At 37.5% G+C, this 24,467-nt stretch overlaps 1 pseudogene across 1 annotated transcript; it reads left to right on the forward strand.

The window, feature by feature from the left end:
* The first annotated feature begins 278 nt into the window (after positions 1-278).
* LOC145566404 (pentatricopeptide repeat-containing protein At1g80880, mitochondrial pseudogene) lies at positions 279-12,368 on the forward strand (annotated as a pseudogene). The gene is made up of 4 exons (XR_014095414.1): positions 279-846; positions 5,400-5,469; positions 7,056-8,468; positions 12,091-12,368. The product of XR_014095414.1 is annotated as a pentatricopeptide repeat-containing protein At1g80880, mitochondrial pseudogene (transcript).
* Positions 12,369-24,467: the final 12,099 nt, after the last annotated feature.

Genomic DNA, 24,467 nt, shown 5'->3' on the forward strand with positions numbered 1-24,467 from the left:
GTGTGTATATAAACCTTAGGTCTACAATAATAGTATTGTGGACCAGGTCCACGTAAGATTTAACCAATCCGTACTCCCAATCTTGAATTTTAAAATTCTGATATTCGGTCCAGTCCCATTCGGTCCGGTCTTGGAACAGTGAACCTCCTTAAGATCAATAGTTTGGTCCGCGCCAAGTATCTGAGAGCCAACTCCAGTGCTCCACCCCAAAATTGCAATGTATTAACACTTGAACTCTTAAACTTTTATACAAGCTTTGTTAGGTTGATCCTTAAATCATGGCATTCTTTGTATTAGCTAAAAGGCAGCTGATTTCCCATCAAATTCAGTTTTGTTCTTTGCTATCAACACTTATTCTTCGCCCCCAGTTTCCCTCTTCTTCAAATGGGTATTTGTACATCTTCTCTCAGACATTTCGTCGAACACTTTCAATGCACTTTCATACTCCCTTACACAAACAACATTCACTGTATTCCTCAACATTACAACCATATTTAATACAATCTTTTTATAACCCTATTGATTTCAATGCAATTGTAACCGAAAACAACCAGAAAGATGAATTGGGTGTTGTTGAATTAGTAGAATTAGTGCAGAAAACCAAGGATTTTACTTCTAGGAAGGAAGCTATTGATTTTGATGCTGGTTCTAGTATTAATCCTGATGCCAACAAGGTTTATTTAGCTATCTGGGAATTGAGGAATGATTGGAAGTTGGCTTTATTGGCATTTGAATTGAATTTAAAATGGGGTTTTGAAAATGAGAAATCATTAGGTTTGATAGTTTGGGTATTGGGTACTCATTAGAAGTTTGATGTTGCTTATGATAACGATGACCAAGTCAAAAGTAGTTAGAGAAGAAATCTTCTCTTAATTATCATTTGTGAATATTCACTAATATCTATCTCTTTTAATAGCTTGTATGTCTATCCTCTTAGCTTGTTATTATCTTTTGTAAACCTAGGTTACAATACTTCTTGGGTGTATAAATACACGTTAAACATAATGAGAATATTATCAACTTCTCACATACTCTATTATCTTATATGGTATCTAGAGCTTAGTGATCCTTCTCTGATTTTTTTTCCTCCTATTATTTCTTTCTAATCCTCCTTCTATGGCTCCTGACAACGTCAACACAATTCCCAATGGCAATGATCCCACCAAACCCTTTGTGATTGTGAATGTTCACTCTGTGCAAAAACTCACGCCCTCCACCTACCTCACTTGGAAATCCCAAGTGGAGGCTCTTCTTATTGGTTATGATTTGTATCATTTTGTTGATGGTACGTGTTCCCCTCCTCCTAAAACAATAACTAAAGGTGATACTACTGAACCCAATCCGGCGTATACCACTTGGTTTCGTTAGGATAAACTCCTGTTCGGGGCTCTTTCGGGTACTCTCTCCTCCTCCATCAGTCCTCTTATCACTCGTGCTTCGACCTCAAAGGCTGCTTGGGACATCCTTGCAAGCACTTATGCAAACCCATCTCGTGGTCATGTCAAACAACTTAAAGCCCAACTCCGTCATATCTCCAAGGGTACTCTTTGTGTCTCTGATTTTATGCAGAAAATAAAGCGTATTGTGGATGAGCTTACTCTTTTGGGTACTATCATCCCTCATGAAGATGTCCTTGATCGTGTTCTTGAAGGACTTGACTCAAGTTTTCAATCTGTCATCGATGGCGTTCATGCTCGTGACACTCCTATCTCCTTTGAAGAGCTCCATGAAAAACTCATTAATAAGGAGCTTCTCAATGATGCTTCCTTGGCTCGTGACTCTTCTCTTGCTATTCCACCCATGGCAAATCCAACCAACACTAGGTGGAATACCAAAAATGGACAACAACGTGCATCTAATCGCCCTCCTACTTCAGTTAACTCAAACACTCCTCAACCTCCTAAGCACTTCAAGCCTTTTGAGGGCAAATGTCAATGGTGCAATGTCAAGGGTCATGTGCTTGCATACTGCCCAAACTTTTGAGAGGTACACCCATCTATCTCTCTTCCACCCCCGCAACAACAATCGACTCAACTCTCCCCAAGAAAATGCAGCCACTGCTCAACTATTTACTGCTGCCCAACCACCATCCTCTTCACAAAAATCACCACAATGGCTGCTTGACAGTGGTGCAAGTCACCATGTTACATCAGACTTGGAGAATTTGTCTCTCCACTCCCATTATGATGGTACAGATGAGATTGTAATTGGTGATGGCTCCGGACTCCCCATCTCACATATTGGTTCTACTCTTCTCCCCTCTTCCTCTAAATCTTTTTCCTTAACTAATGTCTTATGTGTTCCCTCCATGCACAAAAATATTATTTCCATTCATCAATTTTGTCTTGATAATAATGTCACCATTGGGTTCTCATCTTCTTTTTTTTGTGTCAAGGAGCGTAGCTCGGGGTCAATTCTCCTCAAAGGACCATCTAAGGACAGAGTTTATGAGTGGCCAAAGTCCCTTCCACCTAGAGTCTACACCACCACCAAACAAGTCGATTGGCATCATCGTCTAGGACACCCTTCCATTTCCATTTTAAAGCAATTACTTTCTAATTTTTCCGATTCTCATGTTCATGATTCTCATTGTAATTCATGTTCAATTAATAAAAGTCATAAACTCCCTTTTGGTTTATCTACTCTCACTACATCCTCTCCCCTTGAAGTAATTTTTAGTGATGTTTGGTCTTCCCCAGTTTATTCTTTCGATAACTTCAAATATTATGTAGTCTTTGTAGACCACTATACTAAATATATATGGCTTTATCCAATGAAAAATAAGTCAGACACATCCACTATATTTCCCACCTTCAAAGCACTAGTTGAAAAACACTTTGGTAAACCAATAAAAACTTTATACTCTGACAATGGTGGAGAATACCAAAAGTTAGATCCCTTCCTAGCTCAACATGGTATTTCTCATCTTACGAGTCCCCCTCACACACCTGAACACAACGGGTATGCCGAACGTCGTCATTTACACATAGTGGAAACTAGTCTAGCTCTCCTTACTCATGCTTCCATGCCTCTTACCTATTGGTCTAAGGCTATTCAAACGGCAGTATATCTCATAAATCGTATGCCAACTCCCACTCTTCAAAACCTGTCACCCTATCAAAAGTTATTTGGTAGCAAACCCAAGTATGACAATCTCCACAATTTTGGTTGTCTATGTTATCCATGGCTCCGACCATACACACCTCACAAATTGGCTCCGAAGTCTATTGCTTGTGTTTTTATTGGTTACTCCCCTACACAACATGCATTTTTATGTCTTGATCCTACTACTTTAAAAGTTTATTCATCACGACATGTCAAGTTTGTGGAGGATACTTATCCTTTTGCTACTATAAACAATGCTTCCGCCCCTATTAATAATCAAGATACACTAAGTGAATGGTGCACACTCAACCATGCCATTCCTCAAATTCCTACTACTGACCAACCCTCCATACAGACCCCACCTTCACCTAATTCTCAAACAAATGAACCCTCCACCCAACAAACGCCCATAATAAACCCACCTCCACCCCCTCCATCTCACTCTTTCACAACTAGAGCCAAAAATAATATATTCAAGCCCATAAATAAGTTGAACCTTTCTGCCCAACTTACCCCAACTGAACCCACAACTGTTAAACAAGCCCTTACCGATCCGAACTGGCAACAAGCTATGACTATTCAATATAATTCTCTTGTTAGCAATGGTACTTGGGAACTTGTACCACCATCTTCTACTTACAATATGGTTGGTTGTAAGTGGGTGTTTCGTATAAAATACAAGAAAGATGGCTCTATTGATCGATTTAAGGCTCGCTTAGTGGCTAAGGGGTTTCATCAAAGGCCCGGGCTTGACTACTCAGAAACTTTTAGCCCAGTTATTAAGCCATCAACAGTTCGTTTGATCCTCACTCTTGCCGTCACTAATGGGTGGCAACTCCGGCAACTTGATATCAATGATGCCTTTCTTCAAGGTACCTTGACCGAAGAAGTTTACATGGCTCAACCTCAAGGCTTTGTTGACAAAGACCGTCCTCACCATGTTTGTCGCTTGCGTAAAGCTCTCTATGGCCTCAAGCAAGCACCTCGCGCATGGTACAACGAGCTACGAAATTTTTTACTTGAAGCTGGTTTTACCAACTCGGTTATGGACACATCACTCTTTTTTTACAAAAGGTACTCCAACACCCATATATGTACTTGTCTATGTTGATGACATAATTATCACAGGACCTTGTTCCACATCAATATCCAAGTTCATCTCTCGACTCGCCATGCGCTTTTCACTCAAAGACCTCGGTGAGTTAAATTATTTCTTGGGAGTTGAAGTACAACATTGTTCTCATGGTTTATTCCTAAGTCAACGCAAGTATATCTCTGACTTATTACACCGAGCATCCATGTCGGACACCAAACCGGTAAACACTCCATTAGATCTCAATGTCAAGCTCACCTTAGGTGCAGGTACCTCTCTTGATGATCCTACTCAATACCGTGCTCTTGTTGGTGGCTTACAATACCTCTCACTCACTCGGTTGGATATTGCCTTTGCCGTAAACAAATTGTCCCAATTCATGCATCGTCCAACTTCAATCCACTGGCAAGCCTTAAAACGTTTGCTTCGGTATCTCAAAGGAACCATTGACATTGGCTTAAATCTCTATCATGACTCTCCTCTCCGACTTCATGCCTTCTCCGATGCGGATTGGGCGGGTGATCATGATGATTTTGTATCTACTGGAGCTTATATTGTTTATTTAGGGAAGAACCCAATATCTTGGAGCTCTAAGAAGCAAAAGTTAGTGGCAAAATCTTCAACTGAGGCTGAATATCGCTCCATTGCTCAAACTGCATCTGAACTAGCTTAGATTGGATCAGTCATCTTCTTGGTGAACTTGGTGTGTCTAGCTCAAAACAACCAGTCATCTATTGTGACAATATAGGAGCAACTAAACTAAGTGCAAATCCAGTCTTCCAATCTCGAATGAAACACCTTGGTGTTGACTATCATTTTATTCGTGAACGGGTTCAAGCTGGAATTTTACGAGTTACAACGGTGGCTAATGATGACCAACTAGCCGACGCCTTGACTAAGCCGCTTTCTCGCCCTCGACTTCGAATGTTACTTGCCAAGATTGGACTTTCTCTCCGGCCGTCCATCTTGCGGGGGCATGATAACGATGACCAAGTCAAAAGTAGTTAGAGAAGAAATCTTCTCTTAATTATCATTTGTGAATATTCACTAATATCTATCTCTTTTAATAGCTTGTATGTATATCCTCTTAGCTTGTTATTATCTTTTGTAAACCTAGGTTACAATACTTCTTGGGTGTATAAATACACGTTAAACATAATGAGAATATTATCAACTTCTCACATACTCTATTATCTTATAGCTTGGTCTTTGATTCGTGATTTGCACGGGTCGGCGGATACTCGACAAGCAATGCTTGCTATCATAGAGAGGTGAGTTTAACTCGTAGTTCTTTGCTGGTAACTAGTTTTTGAGAATAGAGGTTTATGTTTACTGCCAATATGTTTGTGATTATGTTTATGTTTATGTTCAGCAATAGGCGAATACTTTGTTTTTACGATAGCAGAACCTATTATGCTGTGCAAATTGTTACATTCTGGTTTTTTTGTTAATGTTAATGTAAGGGATGAGATCAAGAGATTGATTAAGTCAAATATGTGATCGGATTTTAGTATTACATTCCTATAAGCATTGATAGCTTGATATATTATCTTAGATAAGTATATGCGTACATGTGATATGTAAGCGTATACTTATCTAAGATTTTGGTCATAAGTACAATGACATGACTTATCTTGTCATATGACCGAGTTGATTCTTTATTGCAAATACTACTTTAAGATTGAATGGTTTGAACTCGTAATTGCCTGTCAAAAACTGTATATAACGCTTTGTTTGGATAGCAAAGAAGGAAGGAAAGGAAGGGGAGGGAAAAAGGAGGAAGGGAAGGGAAAAGAAAGGGAGGGGGAGGTGAGCTCCATTTTCCCTCCAAATCTCTCCAAATTTGGAGGGATTATGCTTATTAAAGAGAGAGGGAAAATGGATCCCTCCCTGTCCTTTCCCTTCCTTCCCCCAATCCTTTACCCAAACAAGAGTGTTTGTCCCCCCTCCCTTTCTCTTCCCTTCTTTTCCTTCCATTTCCTTCTGTCCAAACAAAGTGTTAGAGATTGTGACTGATAAGTCTTAGAGGTCTTAAAGACCAATGATGCTGCAAAGTTTTACTTTTTCCTTTATCATTTATGTGTTTTTCATCTAATGCTCTTTTTTCACCAGCTTCTATATGAAAATTGCGTTAATTTTTGTTTAGTAGCAAGTAGCCTGCTCCTCTGGTGGTCAAATTAGTGCAGTTTGGTTTGAAGTAAAATCAATAGTTGGCTGATGCCTTCCAAATCCAACTGAGGTGCTTCTGAATGTTAGTTCTGCAGAGTTTTTATGGGTTTGCAAGTGGGTGTGGTTCTTACACAGTGTGTTGACACACGAAAGTGCCTAGGGTTAGTGATGGAAGCCGACTTTCAATTCAATTAATAGGAACAATATTTAATTAATGATATCTAGACTTGATTATGCGTGATAAAGATATTAACAAAGAGAAATGATCCATTTGATAAATGATGTCAAGTTTTATAGATGACACAAAAATCTAATTGCTTAGTGTTAGATTTTAGCAACTACAAAATTCAATATATGATGCTTTTATTTTATTATATTTATTTATTTATTTTTTTTTTAAAAAAAAAATTATAGGAAGTCTACCTGTGATTCTGTGATAAGATATCTTTGAAAAAGAAGGCGAACACTTAAAGAATCCTACATGATACTAATCATGCTACTTCTCTTCAGTAATTGAAACTAATTGATGTATCTGCCTGTCTGCCATGCTTGCCTAGTTGCCTCTGTGCTTGGTCTAGTTCTACCTGCCTACACCACCCTTCAATATCTAAGTTATCTCCCTGCTTCTGTAATTATACTAAGTCTTGAGCTCGATAGAGATATATCATATTAAATAGCTCCTTTCCAGATATGCAGCAGCAAATAATCATGAGAAGGCCATTAAAACATTTCAATTCATGGAGAAATTGACACTGCATCCAGTTCAGAATGCATTATATATTGTCATTAGTGCCCTATGCAGATATGGCAATATTGAAGAGGCTGAGGAATTCATGCTAAAAAATAAGGAGCTATTTCCTCTTGAGACTGAGGGCTTTAATATCATTCTTCATGGTTGGTGCGATATTATTGTTGATGTTGTTGAAGCAAAGAGAGTCTGGAGAGATGGCAAGTTGCTGTGTTACACCTGATGCAATGTCTTACACACACATGATTTCCTGCTTCTCGAAGGTTGGAAACCTTTTTGATTCTCTGAGACTCTATGATGAGATGAAGAAAAGGGGCTGGATCCCTGGCCTTGATGTCTATAATTCACTGATTTATGTTATGGCTCATGAAAACTGTTTGAGTGAAGCTCTTAAAATTCTTGAGAAAATCAAAGAGATGGGTTTAAAACCAGATTCTAAGTCATACAATTGCTTGATTTGTCCTCTATGTGAAGCTGGGAAATTCAAGGAGGCAAAAAAATCTGTTGTCCATTATGACACAAGAGCAAGTCCTTCCAACTATTGAGACATATCAAGCATTCTTGAAAGATGCTGATTTGGAAAGCACTTTTAAAATTCTGAGTCAGATGAAAAACGATAAAGTTGGTCCAGACAATTGTACATTTCTACTAATTTTTGATAGGTTTTTTAAATTAAGAGAACCCAGAAATGTGTTGAAGGTGTGGGTTGAAATGAGACACTTTGGAGTAGATCCTGAATCAGGACACTACCAGTCTGTTGTGCATGGCTTGGCAAATTGCGGCTGTTTGATGAAGGCTAAGGAATTTTACACTGAGATGCTTTCAAATGGCTTTGTAGATGATTCAACACTCCAGAAATTGTTACAAGGGCCAGAAGAAGGTAGTCATCATTGGAAAGTTGGGTCTATAAAATTTGTGAAGCCTGCTAATGAATCAAAATCATCATATACATCCTGTGTCAGACTAGAGAGGGGAGGGGGAAGGAAAAGCCGAGGTGCCAAAAGCTCAAAGAAGTAGCAAAGATTCAAAGGATCCTCTGTGTAATTATGATTTATGAACCAAGTTATATCAGATGATCTACTATGTCATCAATATTGCTTCAATCAAATTAGTCTTTTGTGATAGAAAGATAGCTCTTGGTGAATTATAGCTATGCTATGAATGAAAGGTGAAGACAGGCTTGTTAAACTGGTGAATTGGTGTAGATAATCTGGGAGGGTAACAGTACTGAGGTTATTCTGGTTAAATATTCCAGAGTATGTGAATTGAGTACTGATGTTCACTAAGGATTGCCTTAATCTAATTTCCGTTTGCACCTCCAGCTAATGATCGCTTTAGTGTCAGCCCTGTCAGGTATGTTTATCATATAGTGCAGTTTCTTATGCGATCCTCAAATTTGTTGTTAGGGTATTGTAAAATTGTCAAATATGTGGGAACTCAAGGATAGAGTTTGGAGCTGGGACCTGGGACCTGGGTTCACTGCTATCTGTAACCTTATAATTTGGGATTATTCTTCTGATTCTTCTTGCGATGCAACCATAATCCATTTGGCTGTCATTATCTATTGGCTTTACGGGTGAATTCATAATTATAGTTTAAAACCTTTGGATATTTTTTCCTGTAACTCATTTGAGAAACCCTACTGTTCCCATATTTCATAATCTATTAGAGTTTATTAATCTAAAAGTATGAATTAGTGCATCACCTTGTGTGAAAAACAATCATATCATTAAAACAACAACATATTCTGAGAAAAACTTATAAGCAGCATGGAAGAAGCTATATGGTGCATATGAGTTTGTTTATTGCTCATATCACCTTTGGTAGACAACTGAACTGTAATAGAGAAGCCCATTTGTAGAGAAATTTGATGATACTGCTGTATGGAAAGATGTGGAGGAGCTGGTGCAAGTAAAAATTTTCTCTAATTATTCTGAATGGTCTAAGAAAATCAGTAAAAATTATTGCAAGAGAAATGTTGGTACTCAGGCTTCCACATATCATGGTGAGTGCAAAACTAAGGAAAACCCCTAAATTCTTTTTCTTCCTCCTGTGAAGGCTGTAGTCTTAAGATCTGAAAGGTTTTATGTATGCTTCCTCATCCATGTTTGACGCTTGGTGACCTGAATACCCTGGGATTGAAAATAAATCACATGAAAATTGAAATGTTAATAGTTTGATACGACGGATTGTTTTTTTTTTCTTTTCTTTTTTTTTTTTTACGAAAATTCAGCCACAACAGATCCAATGCCATAAAAATCAAGATCACAGAATTGGAAAGATTCCCTTGCTTCCTGTGTCCCCAAAGTTTTTCCTTGCCCAAAACTGAACCTATCAATGAAATTTAGTACCGAGTTGGGTGATCAAATCAATTACTTCCTAGTAAATTTACAAATACTTAAAATCTTCCAAGCTTTTATAGTTTTAAAAGCAAACTTTGATCACCTCGAGAATGCCAACTTTAACACAGAATATGCTACCATTGTTTATACCTAGAGAAATTAATTTATTCCTTAGACCGAGATCATAAAGGGGCAAATTCACATACCTGAGTACCACCTTTAGTATGTATAATTAAATGGTCCTGCTCCAATAAATCTAATACCTACACTGTTTATCTTTAATATAACTCCAATATCGAAACTTTCAAACATGTAGGATGCAAAAGTAATAGCCAAATCTTCATCATCCATATCGTGCAGATCCGTGGCATTTGATAAAAAGCCATCAGTGATAATTGAATTGCCTTCCCTAAGTTAAAAATCCTTGACTCTGATTTTTCAGAAGTGGTCACCCTTCTAGTCTTATAAAGTTGCTCAAAATTTAGCCATTACCTGCCAAAATTGAATTTTTAACAATTTCATGGAGAAATGTATCTGATAAACATAAGGAAAACTATGAAATGGATTTTTCTTTTCTCCAATCAAAGTCTTCGTAATCGTTTATTGAGCTTCCATAAACCATGATTCACAGATCTATCAGATTTCTCTAACTTCCTTATTGGTAACAAAATTAATATATGTTAATCGGACTGAGGTACCCATGTTCAACACGGGTACGTGTGTAAGTGTTTGACTCGTGAATAAATTATATTTTTTTAACTAAAATGAATTGCCATATCCATGTCCGAGTGTTGAGGGATCAATAAGGGTACTTGAGGTAAAATGAAGAGTTGAGTAACATAAAAATTAATCGATAATAATTTATGTAATCCAAACAATGCTTTGTCACCAATATTTTAGGTTCTATTTCATGATTGCCATTGTAATTGATTAAGTATTCAGAGGTTTCATTTAAGCATTATTCATTGATTTATTTGCTGTCATACAAGAAGACTTCAGTCCCATTACCAATTGGATTTTTATCATGTTTCAGAATGAGACCTAGCAAAACTTTGGGATTCCGACCAAAGGTGACAATGTTTATTAATTGACACATAGAATTTATTACATTTTCCCCCAAATCTTGCGAAAATGTCTTGTCATGTGATGTACTCTTTATTGTAATATAGGAATACTATCTAGTTTTAACTATTCTCTCAATATAGTTTAAGGTAGATTACTGGCAACATTGGATGTGACACTCAAAATTATACTACCTCTGATTTTTTTTAGTTGCAACTTTGGAATATTTTATATCTTTCAAATTATACCCCAAAGTTGCAACTAAAAAAAATCAGAGGTAGTATGTTACTCTCGTAGTATTATGGACTTTACTTGGGAAGGAAATTTCTTTGACAACTCATTATACTGATAGGTGAATTATAAGTTTTAAGTGTTGTTTGACTGTATTTTTAAAAATAATGGTTGCACTATGTGAATTTTCTGTACCATGAGCGTTATATGGTTTCATTGTAGGTTTTAGCAAGGTCAGGATGTGGTTGAAACTTGTCAGCTAGTTTGGAAGTGAATTTCAATATTCACAATCTTGCCAGCTGAAGCTTTGAGTTTGCAAAGTGGTGTGTGTCTGTTAAACAACAATAACCCTATTATGTGGTTTTTGAATCATTCTTTAGATTTCATACTTTGCTGTGGTACTTGTGGAGTTGAGGATAAAGTTGGAGACTTATTAGCTAGTACAGATCGAAGTGAATATTTTGAAACTGTAACCTCTGCAGGCAGAGTTATACATGAATATATAGATCTTTAAATGACATCATGTTGATATTATAGATTTATATGTGATTACTCTACTTGATTACTAAACCTTGGCTAAAGCTCGTACTATGTCAGGTTAAAATTGGTTTTAGTAGTTTCAAATCTGGTTGTTATCATATGGGATTACTTGATTACTGAACCTTGGCTAAAGCTCATAATATATCAGGTTGAAAATTGGGTATAATAGTTTAAAATCTGGCTGACTTTGATGTTATTAGTTCTTGAGTCCTCTTTTTTGAAATTGATAATTGCTGCATAAATGAATTGTTTGTCCCAGCTTGTGGTACACATTCAGGAACAGTGCAAGTGAGCTAGATGTTCTGAATTACTGCTACAATTTTCAATTATTTTGAAACTTTAAATTTTTTGTTTGGTTAATGGAAGTGCTATAAGAAACTTTGTTAGGATAGTTTATTTATTTCTGCATTTATCTGTGGCTGGGAAAAAGGACTTAAGTGCGTTGTTTAATTTTACTAGGTTACTTTAGGATAAAATTTGATTGATAGGGACTAGTATTTCTAGTCCTGGCATGATTCATTTTTGAATGTGTTGTTAGCTGTAAAAATTAGCTTATGTAAATGCTATTTCTAGATTGATGAGAATGAAAGGAAAATAACCATTATATTGACAGCTTCTTTGGCCTTAATTATAAGGCCAAGCTACCTCGTCTTTATTTCCTTGGTGATTTAGGAATTGAACTACTATAAAGAATCTTAGCGAGCTCTAGCGAACCTTGTTCTTAGTTCATTAGTTCCTTTTGTTGTTTTATTCACTGTATTATTAGAGTAAATTGACTTATTTTCTGCTTTTTTATTTAGGTTGATTGCATGATGATAATAAAGGGTGGAAGCTTGTTATTCTAGAGTTTGATGGCAGCTTTGGCCCAGAGAAGTACTTGAGTTCTAATTACATGGGCTTTAATGGATGAAATTGCTTCTGAAACTAATCCGATATGCATAAAATTGGCTTCACGTTTAAAGGGAGCAGGACAGGAGGGATGGAAAGCTCAAACTTGGCTCTTTTGCCAAGAGACTATTTCCAAGATCAGTTTTATTTAACCCCCATTTTTTATGCAAGTTAGCTTGTCAGTTGAGGATTACATAGTTAGCTTGTCAGTTGAGGATTACATCTCTGAATTTGATTAGTATGATGTCCATGAAAGGCCTGAAGAAAAAAATGAACTTTTGTGGTGATTGCTGAACATAGATCTTACTGGAAAGGTTGAGCTCTAGCACAATGGATCGTGTGACTTTTTGAGTATATGTGTAGATCTTCTATTAGGTTGATGTGAATTTGTGGGGGTGCATCTGAGAGCAAGAACGTTAGAACGCTAAAGAATATGTGGTTTCTGGCTCTTCAACTTCCAACAAAAACAACGATGCTGAAAGTGTCATGGTTTTGGGCATATACATGAGTATGATGATCATAAATTCATAAGGCTCGATACACATGATAAGGAGACTGGTATAGAAGATTTGATGAGGAGACTGTTATAGAATTCGAGACCCCATTGAATCTCTTATGTTGTTTCTCCGTGGAGTCACCCAAATGTCCTCTCAGCTTGTTGAATCAGGAGTAAAGGTCTAACCACTTGAGTTATCCCTCACTACTATGTATAATGTATTGTAAATTACGTGCGTATATATAATGGTTATATTTTATTTTTTTATATTATTTTAAGAATATACATTTTCTCTTAAAATATATTAGATTAAAATCCCGTGCAATGCACGGTTGTTAAATATTTTTGACAATAATATTTCAAAACATAAAGTATAGAGATGTATGGAATATGATTGTTAAGTTGGAAAGAAAATATCATAAGGTATAAATAGTTTACTTAAAGATTTTGAAAAAAAAAAAAAGTGTAAAAATGGCAGGAAATTTGTTTACAAAGTAATGACAAGTGTCATGGAACATTTTTTTTTTTTCTTTTTTTTTTTTTTTTTTTTGAAGGAAAGCGTTAGAGGTATTATATTAAATCACCCTCCGCCAAATCAATAATGCTTTGGTAGGAAAATATCCATACAAACAAGTTCCGCATTACCCCGAGTATCCTTTTGATTAAATGGGCTACGGAATTCCATACACGCTTTACATGAGAAAACGTAAAGAAATTAAAACTTTGAGCTAATTGACAAATATCATCATATATCAAACAAAAATGAGCAGCACCCTCTATGTTGTTTGCAACTCTTTGAGCTACCTTAATCGCATCACACTCAAACCACAGCTTCTCGTAGCCAAATCATCTAGCAATCTGCAAACCAAACCGTACTGCTGCAGCTTCAGCCTGCTCTACTGGCCATTCACCCACGTATCTTCGAGTCGCCGCAAGCAAAATTCTCCCCTCACTGTCCCTTGCAACCATTCCTAGGCCGACTCTGCTGTTGGCACCAAGATGGGCGTCCACATTTATCTTGATTACGCCACTTGGGGGGGGGGGGGGGGGGGGTGGGGGGTTTGACCCAGCTAGCAAGGGAATAAACACCTATATTGGGACTTCTATCAAACACTTTGTGCGCATAAGACTTAAACTCATAAGCTTTTCATTGAAGGATGAAGATGGGGAATCCTCCAATAGTTGAGCAAAATCCCTGCCAGATCACACCTTCTTCACATGTTGACATTCAAAAAGCATATGATTAACTGATTCAACCTCCACAACACAATGCCCACATTTGTCATCTGCAGCAATATGACTAGGGATGTCAGTGGGGCGGGGATGGATCTCAATTTGGCGGGTGGTGGGGTGGGGATGGGAATTAGGCTGGTCTTTGCTGGGGATTAGGTGCGTCTTTGCTGGGGATTAGGTGGGAGTGAATATCCAAGTGGGGGTGAAGCGGGGATGGTTTGGAGTTGTACCCGCCGGGGCGGGGATGGGGATGAATTTTGAGCCCGCTGGGGATAGGGATGGGGATGGACATGGGCATGAAAATGTTAGGTGAGGATGGGGATGGAAAGGCCAACATCCGCCCCGCCTCACCCCATTGACATCCTTAAATATGACAGTGGAAACAACTCTTTGACCGCAAGGCTACCCCCACAGGCTTTCGAAATAAAGTAGTTGAGTTTTGGCTGTCTACACTTACACCAAACAATTGACTAGGGCTTTCTATTGTCGTCTTGATTTCCAATTGCAGCAGTACTCAGCACCCCCATTCTTCCAAGCCAATAATGACCTGATGTGACTGTGTAGGGACCGTCCTTTGAAGGCCACCAATACAAGGAATCGGTTTGATTTGAAATAGAGGCAAGGAGTTGCAAGATCCTCGCACTATCACCAGGTGAGAAGAGGGACTCTAGCAGGGGAATGTTCCACTTCCTGCAAGATGGCAACATTAAATAAGAGACCTTGGCATAGGATTATAATTGAGTCCATGAGAGGGAGCTGCTGAGTTTGGGTTGCCTGGTAGCCAAGCATCGAGCCACACTTTAATCTGATCTCCAGCACCAACACGCCACTTTAGCCCATTGCACAAGAGAGATTTTGATATTCTTTATAAGATCAAATATAGTTGATTATTGCATGGGTACTATACTAAGACTATTTCGTCTATAACATGATCAATAATCTATTCAACATGACATTACTACTTAATCGGTTCTTCTAGGACTTATGACTTAATCTATTTTTATTGATTCACTAATCAATAAAGTAATCCTATGCAATTATTTAATTTTTCAATGCAAAATCAATCCTTAATTTTTTAATTTACAGTACCTATCTTGGTCCAATTAATTTTTTAATTTAACAATTACAATTTTTATGTAATTAGGGAGCATTAGACCTTTAATTATCAACTAATCATGCAAGTTTATGATACTTAATATTGCAAAAAGATCCAAACTCAATATCATCGGCTATATATTAGTCCAAAGTGGGCGGACAATTTATTGTTTTGGTAAAGAATAATATATTGGCTAAAACTATATGAGAATAAAAAAATAATTTGAACAAAATTATATGAAGTAATAATATCGTAATGATATAAACTTCTACTGTATTATTAATGACAATTCTATCAAATATTATATAGTCTTCCATAAAATCAAATACTTAACTAAAATATATAAGATTTTATAGTTATAAGGATTAGTTTATAATATGCAATATATGAACAAGATTTTGACAAATATACAACGAAATAATTTTTAACCAAAAAAAACTAAACTAAACTAAACTAAACTAAGGGCCTGTTCTCTTCAGCTTAATTTCAGTTCACTTTAGTTCAATTCAGTTTAGTTTAGTTCCTAATTTCCTTCTCTCATAAAATATTTATTTCAGTTAAGTTTAGTTCAGCTTCAATCAGTTCAGTTCAGCTCAGCTCAATTCAGTAAATCAGAACATACCCTAAAATATAGACATGTGTCAGCCAAAATTTAATATAATTATAGAAGAGGAACAAAAAAAAATGTATTCTTAAGTATAAAATCAACATTATTTTACTTAGATGTTGGAATAATTAACTGATTGAGATTTAGGTATTGCAACTCCAGATTTTGCTAACAACCTTAACTCATATAATTTTTTTTTTTCTCAATTTAACTTTGAAGATAGAAACATCATCAACAATAAAATAAAACTCACTGGCTTTCTTAGTTAGCTGAGCCTATAAGGCTCTGCAAAATGCATTTAAATTAAACAAATTTATAATCCCTCCGTTTATTAATACATTAATCCACTACTCGATTGCATAACCAGCAATCAACGAACTATAACAGCGAGAATCATAAAAGTACCAATGATAAATATTTCTAGCGATGTGTTCAATCAACATGAACAAATTATAATAAATAATTTATAAATTAACAAATTACATGAAACTACATATGAAGTAAATATTATATTGCACATTGTTAACACATATAATTATAAGCATTGATAGGTTAGTTATAATTTTAAGGTTTAGATTTCACCACCATTTAACACTAGCGGTTAAAAAAACAATTAAATCTAGTTTTTTCGTGCTAACAATATGCTTTTTAGATGTTTTTGAGTCATTTTTTCAAATTGGTATGATTTTAAGTTAAAATTTTAAAAAAAAAAATGATTGTAAAACTTTGTTTTGTATAATTAATAATATTTTATGTGACACGCAAAATGAGGATTTTTTTATAATTATTTTTCAATTTTGACATTAATTCGGATTCTTTTAGCAAAAATGTCCGCAAACTTGTAAAGAGCATGTTTTAGGCATGAAAATCGAAAAATTGTTTTAAAACATTAGATTAAATTGTTTTCCTTCTTTTAGGTGGTAATTTCAAAAAGTGGGTGGTAAATACAAAATATTCTAGTTTTTATATTATCTTATTCATATTTAAAAAAAAAAAAAATTAATATTAGGTATCAACTTCAATGCATTCGAACCATTCTGGAAAGTAGCTGAAATTTGAGTAATTCTGCCTGTTGAGTAATTCTTCTGGGAATTTGATTATAGAATGCTGTTTGTCGATTTAGAGTAGAGGAAATCGAAAGCTTAAGTTTAGGTATCAATTTCTGCATTTTGAATTCTGGGAATTTGATTTTAGAAATAAAGATTATATGAGGTTAGTATGGGAATGGGTAGGGGTGAACATGGTCTATTTTGGTGCGGTTTTAGTCCAAACTGAACCAAACCACAAAATACAGTTTGGTTAATTTTTCAAACCAAACCAAACCATATTAGTATTGAAACCAAACCAAACCAAAACGTAATAATACGGTTTGGTGCGGTTTGGTTTGCGGTTTATGATGAGACGACATTTTTTCCTAAAAATTGTCAAATTACTTAGTAAATTTATAATAAAGTTTAATTAATTAGCTCAAAAGGATTAAATTGTACTACAAAGTTATAATAAAAATAACTATCAACTAATAATCAAGTGCTAACACAGTAACACTTATAGTTTTCTTTTGATTTTTCATTTTTTTTGGTTTTTTATTTTTATTTTTTATTTTATTTTATAATATATAATAATTATTTTAATTTATTTAAAAATTATATAAATATTAAAATACGGTTTACTGGTTTACGGTTTGATTTGATTTATAATTTTTGAAAAACCAAACCAAACCATAAACCGTATTTACAAAAAAATTGAAACCAAACCATATTTTTACAAACCGTAAACCAAACCACTATAATGCAGTTTGGTCTGATTTGAATACGGTCCAAACCAAACCGTGTACAGCCCTAGGAATGGGGGATAATGATTTATGTAATAGGAATGATGAGGAGAAAGTGTAGTGACGTGACATTATTTATATGATTAGATGGAATATAATGGATGAGTTAGTTACGTTGGGTATTGATATTGGTAATGTAAGAACGCCAAAATTGTACTCGTAAGTTGATTTAGCAGTTTTTTGTCCCGAAAGTTGAGCAGTTACTGTTGTTTTTGTATAGTTAAAATTGGTGTGATAATTTTTTGACAATAGCTAGTAGCTCCTCTTTGTGAGCATGATCATTTAGAGCGCAATTCAAAGTGGAGCTGGAAAGAATACAAGTGTAGGTCTGTAGGATACATTTTCCTCCATCCTAGAGAATTGCTAACTAGCTTAATTAGTGTTTTTTGGATCAAATTTTATTTTTATCATTATCCTTTACTTTGTATTAGTTTGTAACAGTCACTGCTATTCATGACTAAATATGGAGCATATTGTTATCTCATACCTTTTGAGGATGAAAACTGTTTAGGGTAAAAAACCCTAGACACGTGGCCCAATCAGAGAGGGACATGTGTCATTCTTGGATAGGTTCAACATGGACCACTCCCTAGTTGACATGTGTCAGCCTCAGATGACAAATGGAATGGCGGCCTTCAAGGCCCAATTCTCGAGAAAAGCTGCAAAAGCGGCGCAGCCATTAGGTCAGAATGACCTAATGAGCGCGCATTCCAATTACTCTATAAATAGGGAGATTTCCCCCATTTTGGGGACATCTTCATTTATTACAACATACCTAGATTCTCTCACATCAGAGAAAACATCTAATCTCGGAATCCGAGAACATCTCACTTTTACTACTTCCGCACCTTTTCATCTTCTACGACCAATATTAACTTGATCGTCGGAGGCGGAGCTCCTACTAATCGGAGTCTCCGTGTTTTGTAGGTACAGGCCGCGTGGAATCAGTCTTGGTGACGTAACTCTCCCGAGGGACCAAAAAACATTCAAAATATTTGGCGCCGTCTGTGGGGAGAGTACCTCTAAGATGGTTCAAGAGTCTGTACCGCCACCTGAACCCAGTCGGCCTAGAGTCGATGGAGATGTCTTTTCAGACCAAGATACAGACAACGACTGTGAAGTCGAAACCCATGTGGCCCCCTGATGGGTCACTCATCTCTAAGCGCTTCCGTCCCAAGGATAAACTTGAACGGAGCAACATTGAAGCTGGTCCTAGTAAATCTACTAGACCACCGCCTGGGGAAACCATAACGGCAAGAGGTTAGGCTCCATTCACCCGAGATGACCTCATGAAATTCATGACAAGTTTCAGAGGTGAAATCAAGGATCTAATCAACAAAAGGACAGCTGGTTCCAGTAAGGGTCAGTCGGCCAAGAAGACTCCTTAATCCGAGAGGAGGAAGCCGGCCAGGGACAGGCAGCCTATTCCACATCCAAAGGAGAAGGCTACGCCTACAATCGACTGGTCGAAAGTTCTACTGCCCCAGAAGGGCACAAGAAAGGTCATCCGGCAAGTCTAACCGGATGGGAGCAAAAAATCATTCTCTAACGCTCGACACATCATCGAGAAACAAGATAAACCAGCAGCTGTCAGAGTCAGCTTCCACGTTAAGCTTCCCACACAGCTTCAAAAACACTTTTGTAAGAAATTCTCAATCCTTGCATGAAAGCCATACAGGCGGCAAGACCGTCCACTCTGGCCCTCAAATGATCGGGTCTGCACCGTATGTGTCTCAGATGCCATACGGGAAATATGTCCCACCATTCATGCAGCCGGCCCTCTTAGGAGGACAGGCGGCATACAATATCCAGCCCTGGACTGGCAGCTCCAGCTGCTCATACTTGGTGAACAAACCTCTGTGTTCACTAGGGAAATAACTGAGGCGGCACAGCCGGCCAAGATTAAGAATGTCTTGGTTGGCGTCTACGATGGTACCACCAACCTTGAAGATCACCTCATGGCCTACACCAACCTTATGCACATGCAAGGGTTGGATGATGCCATGTGGTGCAGATGCTTCCCGACTACCTTGAAGGGCATAGCCCAACAATGGTTTGACAACTTGCCAGCCAAATGTATTGATAGCTTCAAGAGGCTTGCCTTCTTGTTTGCTTCAGATTTCTCGATGAACATCCCTACCAAGAAAACAAGTCTCGACTTGAGCACCATACGACAGGGAGAGAGAGAAGGCCTTCGCTCCTACGTCAGGCTGTTCAATCTGGTGAGAATCCAGATTCAAGGTCTGTCTGACGAAGTAGCCTACATAGACTTCTTTAAGGGTTTGAAGGACAGTTCAACCTTTAAGTTTGACCTCGTCGGGAAAAGGGTCTTCACCCTTCAAGAGGCGCTGATGGAGGCGGAGAGCTTTGTTCAAGCCACCGATCTCTACTCATCTAGCAATCAGTCAGACTCTAAAAAGTTTGGCAAAAAAAAAAAAGAACAGGTCTGCTCAGCCGGCTCAGAAAGCTAAAGAGAGCAACAAGAGAAAAGAAGTTTGGGCGGTTGATGAATCTGATTAGCTGACCTTGAAGAAAAAGAAGGAATTTAAACCGTATGTCCTAAGGTACGAGTTTAACAAAGACTGCTATTCCATCCCCATGGAGATAAAGGACCGGCTGACCATTGAGAAGCTAAATCCAATGAAGAGTTTCGTCCAGTCACGGAACAAAAATAAATACTGCCACTTCTATGAGGATGTTGGCCATGACACCAACGACTGCTATAGCCTCAAGCGGATGTTGGACCGTCTAGCTGACAAGGCAGTGTTGAAATCATACATCTTGAAGTCCAAAGTGACTCTCAAGATGAATCCTGGACAGTCGTCCAAGACTGCACAGCCTGCTAGTAGCTCGGACTCTAACAAGAGCCGGTCTACACCATAGCAGGCGGGTTCGCTGGAGGTGGCCCTACTATTCGGGGCACCAAGGATCATCTGAAAAAGACGGTCAATGCTGTTGATGAGGGGCAGGCGTCTGCCAGCAGCACCTTCCCAGAGGTCGTCATTACTGAGCGGGACCGGGGCAAAGTTCGCCGACTGCATGACGACCCGATCGTCATTAAATGTAAGGTCGCTAACCAACTGGTTGGTCGGATCCTTATAGACACAGGTAGCTCCTTTGACATCATCAGCTATAGGTGTCTGTCCAAGATGATGTACAAGTTAGACAGCTTGCGCGACGTCTCCACCCTCTTGTTGGTTTTAGGGGAGGAGTCGTGCACCCAGTCGGACAAATTGGCTTACCCATCCGGTTGGGAGAGAAGGGAAAAGGGCGGCATATGGTCGTTCGATTTTTGGTGGTTAAAGAGCTGATCGCCTACAACCTTATTCTAGGCCGTCCCACTCTGAACGAGTGCAAGGCCGTCATCATCCCAGCTCTCATGCTGATCACGTATGAAAGGGATAATGGCTCTGTTGGCTCCCTAAACGGGGATTAGAAGATGGCTAGGGAGTGCTATCTTTTAGACGTCAAACCCACGGCTGCAGCAGTCGGGTAGGGGAAGGAGCCAATATACCTTGACGATGTCAAGGATCTTGATCCAGCCCCACCAGCCGCCAAGAAAAGAAAACCTGATCAGCTGGTGGAGGTGAAGAAGGAGAGGAAATAGCAATCACTGACCGGGGAACGGTCAATTGAACTCCGTCCCTAGCCGGCTGGTGATCACATTGATATTCCTCTGGATGACAGTTGTCTAGAGCGAATTGTTAAGGTGGGGATGGTTGCTTTTGCAAAGTTGGGTGCAGACTTGCACCTTCTGCTGAAAGAATTGAAGGACATTTTTTCCATTGAAGTGGAAGAGATGCCAAGCATTAGCCTAGATCTCACTGTCCACAAACTCGCCATTGATTCGAAAAAGAAGCCCATCCGGCAAAAGAAAAGAAATCACGGCGAGGAGAGAAGTCAGGTGGCAAGTGCCGAGGTTAAAAATCTGTTAAACGCTATGTTCATTCAACCATGTAACTTCCCTGATTCGGTTGCAAACGTTGTGCTTGTAAAGAAGCCGAATGATACCTGACGCATGTGTGTAGACTACACTGACTTGAACAAGGCATGTCCAAAGGACAATTACCCGCTTCCAAAGATCGACAACTTGGTTGACTCTACAACCAGGCATGCCTTGATCAGTTTTATGGATGCCTACTCAGGTTTCCATCAGATTCCCCTGTGGAAAAAAAGATCAAGAGAAGACGACTTTCGTCACCGATCAGGGGTTATTCTGTTACACCGTGATACCGTTTGGCTTGAAGAATGCACCTGCTACTTTCCAACGGATGATTAATACTGTCTTCATTAATCAGATTGGGAGGAATGTAGAGGTGTACATTGATGACATGATAGTCAAATCCAAGCAACAGACGGATCATCTTGCTGATCTCCGAGAAACCTTCACCATACTCAGGCGGCATAAGGTCATGCTCAATCCCAAGAAGTGTGTATTTGGTGTTGAGTCTAGGAAGTTTCTCGGATTTTTAATTGATCAAAGGGGGATAGAGGCCAACTCGGAGAAGATATAGGCGGTGATAGACATGAAGTCACCCCGTATTATAAGGGAAGTTCAGAAACTTACCGGTTGCCTGGCTGTATTGGGGAGATTCCTCAGCCGGTCAGGTGACAAGTGCCTCTATTTCTTCCAAGCTATCAGAAAGAAGACAAGGTTTGAATGGGGGGATGATGCCAAGGCGGCCTTTCAGAAATTGAAAGAACATCTATACTCTTTGCCAAGGCTTGTTAGCCCTCTGCCCAAAGAGACGCTTTACATGTACTTAGCCATCTGAGATCATGCCCTCTGTGCCGTTCTTCTTGCTGAAAGAGACGACATTCAGCTCTCGGTCTATTTCATTAGCCATGTGCTCAGAAATGCTGAACTACGATACCCCATGGTTGAAAAATTTGGCCTTGCCCTTTTCATGGCTGTCAAGAAGTTGAAACCTTACTTCCTAGCACATCCGGTTGTTATCTACACAGACCAACCTCTCAAGAGACCAATGACAACATTGGAGTCCTCCGGTTGATGCTGTAATCCCCCATATTTTTAATATATTTATTTATTATTTATACAAATATTTTTATTTCGATTTTATAAGTATGAATTATTTTGATGTAAAAGTAATAAGATTTTCATTATTATTAAACTAAAACTATTAAGTTTTTGGTTGAAATCAATATCCCCTTTTAAGTTTAGTAGCCCAATACTTAAATTTTACTCAGCCCAAACCACACAATTCTTATTCCTAATAAAATTAGAAAACTAAGGTCCAAATAAAAAACCCCCAAAACCCATACACACCCTCTTCTTTTCTCACGTAAAACCCTTCTCCCTCACTCCCTCTTCCTCCTTTTTCACGGTTTCACAAGAAAAAAAAAAGATTCGAACACTGCTTACCTGCTGCTGCCGACGCCGCCGCACCGCTACTTGAGCCACCAGCTGCCGCCGCGCCACCCCCGCAGCCCCTACAAGCACTCCGCCCTTCTCTTTCTCCTCCTTCTTTCTTTTTTTCTCCTTTATTTTGTTAATATAATTCAAGTTTTAATCTGTATTTAAATATTGTTCTTAAATTGTTATTACTATGATTTGATTTTGCATATAATTTGCAAAATATTATGAATTTATGAATTTTAATATGTTTTAGTTATGATACAATATTTCAAATTTATGTATGTATAAAATTAAGGGTTTAAAACTTGATTTTTCATGGTTTTAGGGTTTTAAACGTGTTAACTAAGCTATCTAATTATATTATGCCTAAATTATGTTAATGCATGATTATTTTGATTATTTATAAAATTTCAGATTATTAAAGTTTCAATTTTTATGATCAAATTGTGTTAGTTTCATATTTTTATGCTTCTAATACCATAAATTAATGATTGTGGGTATTTTATGAGTATATAGCTTTGAACTTTAAAATCTAATCTCAAGAATGAATTTTCAGATTTTATAATTATTATTTTGAAGCCTCTAACTACATTGAATTGGTGTATTTTTGGGTTTTAAACATACTAACCTACTATATAATGATTATTTCAAGTATACATGTTTATGGGGTTGTTTTATAATCTTAAATTAAAATTTCAGATTATGTTCTTCACTTTAAAGTTGCTGGAATTTTATATTATACGCTATATTTTCATGATTTTAGCATATAAACTTATAGTGAACTATTGAATTATTAACTTTGACTATTGCGAATAATTTAAAGGCATTATTTTGATAGTTTAAGAGGTTTTAAAATAGTTTAGTATTGCTGTAAATTTATTTGCTTGGGTGTTGATTTAGTTCTTGTTGTTTGATTTAGGAGAGGACTTTGTAGAAGGCGACTTCTAGTTCCTAAAGTGGTCAACCGACTCATTTATTCAAGGTACGTACGAGTTACGAAACCTTGCCTTTAGATGCATGTTTAGGGATGTATCGAGAACTTAGTATCATGTATAGAGAAGACTGGGATTAATTGTTTGGTTATACATTGTGATTTTCGTGTGTTGTGTATTATGCTACTTTGCAAGTATTATTTATGCATTAATTTTGTAAGGTGCGCTTAGAGGCAAAGGTACGTGAATATGTGGAATGATTTATTTATTACTCGTTCATGATTATTGAGATAGAATGAGTAAAGGAAGAATTTTTAAGTCTTATAAGACGAGGTTAAGATTTTGGGGTGCTTTATGAACTCAAGGTGTTTATACACCGAGGTAGTTAAAAGAATCAATAATAAATATTGCTTGTCACTAATAAATCAAGAATTGAATTTGGAAACTTGGGTTACTTGATTGAATTGATATTAGATTTATTGTATTGTTTTGCATACGAGTCATCACCAAGTCTAAATTTGTAAATCATGTAAAGTGCAAGATGGATGAGCAATAAAACTCTGGATTTGTGCACATATGGAGTAATGACAATCAGGGGTTAGGGTACACGGGGTATTAGCCGTGCACTTTTCTAGAGGCCGTCTGATCTACAAGTCTCTTGTTTCAAATACTTTTCAAAAACTAGGAGTTAAATGAGATCTCATACTAGTTATGGTC

This window comes from Chenopodium album, chromosome 11 (assembly GCF_948465745.1).
Source record: "Chenopodium album chromosome 11, dcCheAlbu1.1, whole genome shotgun sequence".
In the NCBI taxonomy this organism is placed as follows: Eukaryota; Viridiplantae; Streptophyta; class Magnoliopsida; order Caryophyllales; family Amaranthaceae; genus Chenopodium; species Chenopodium album.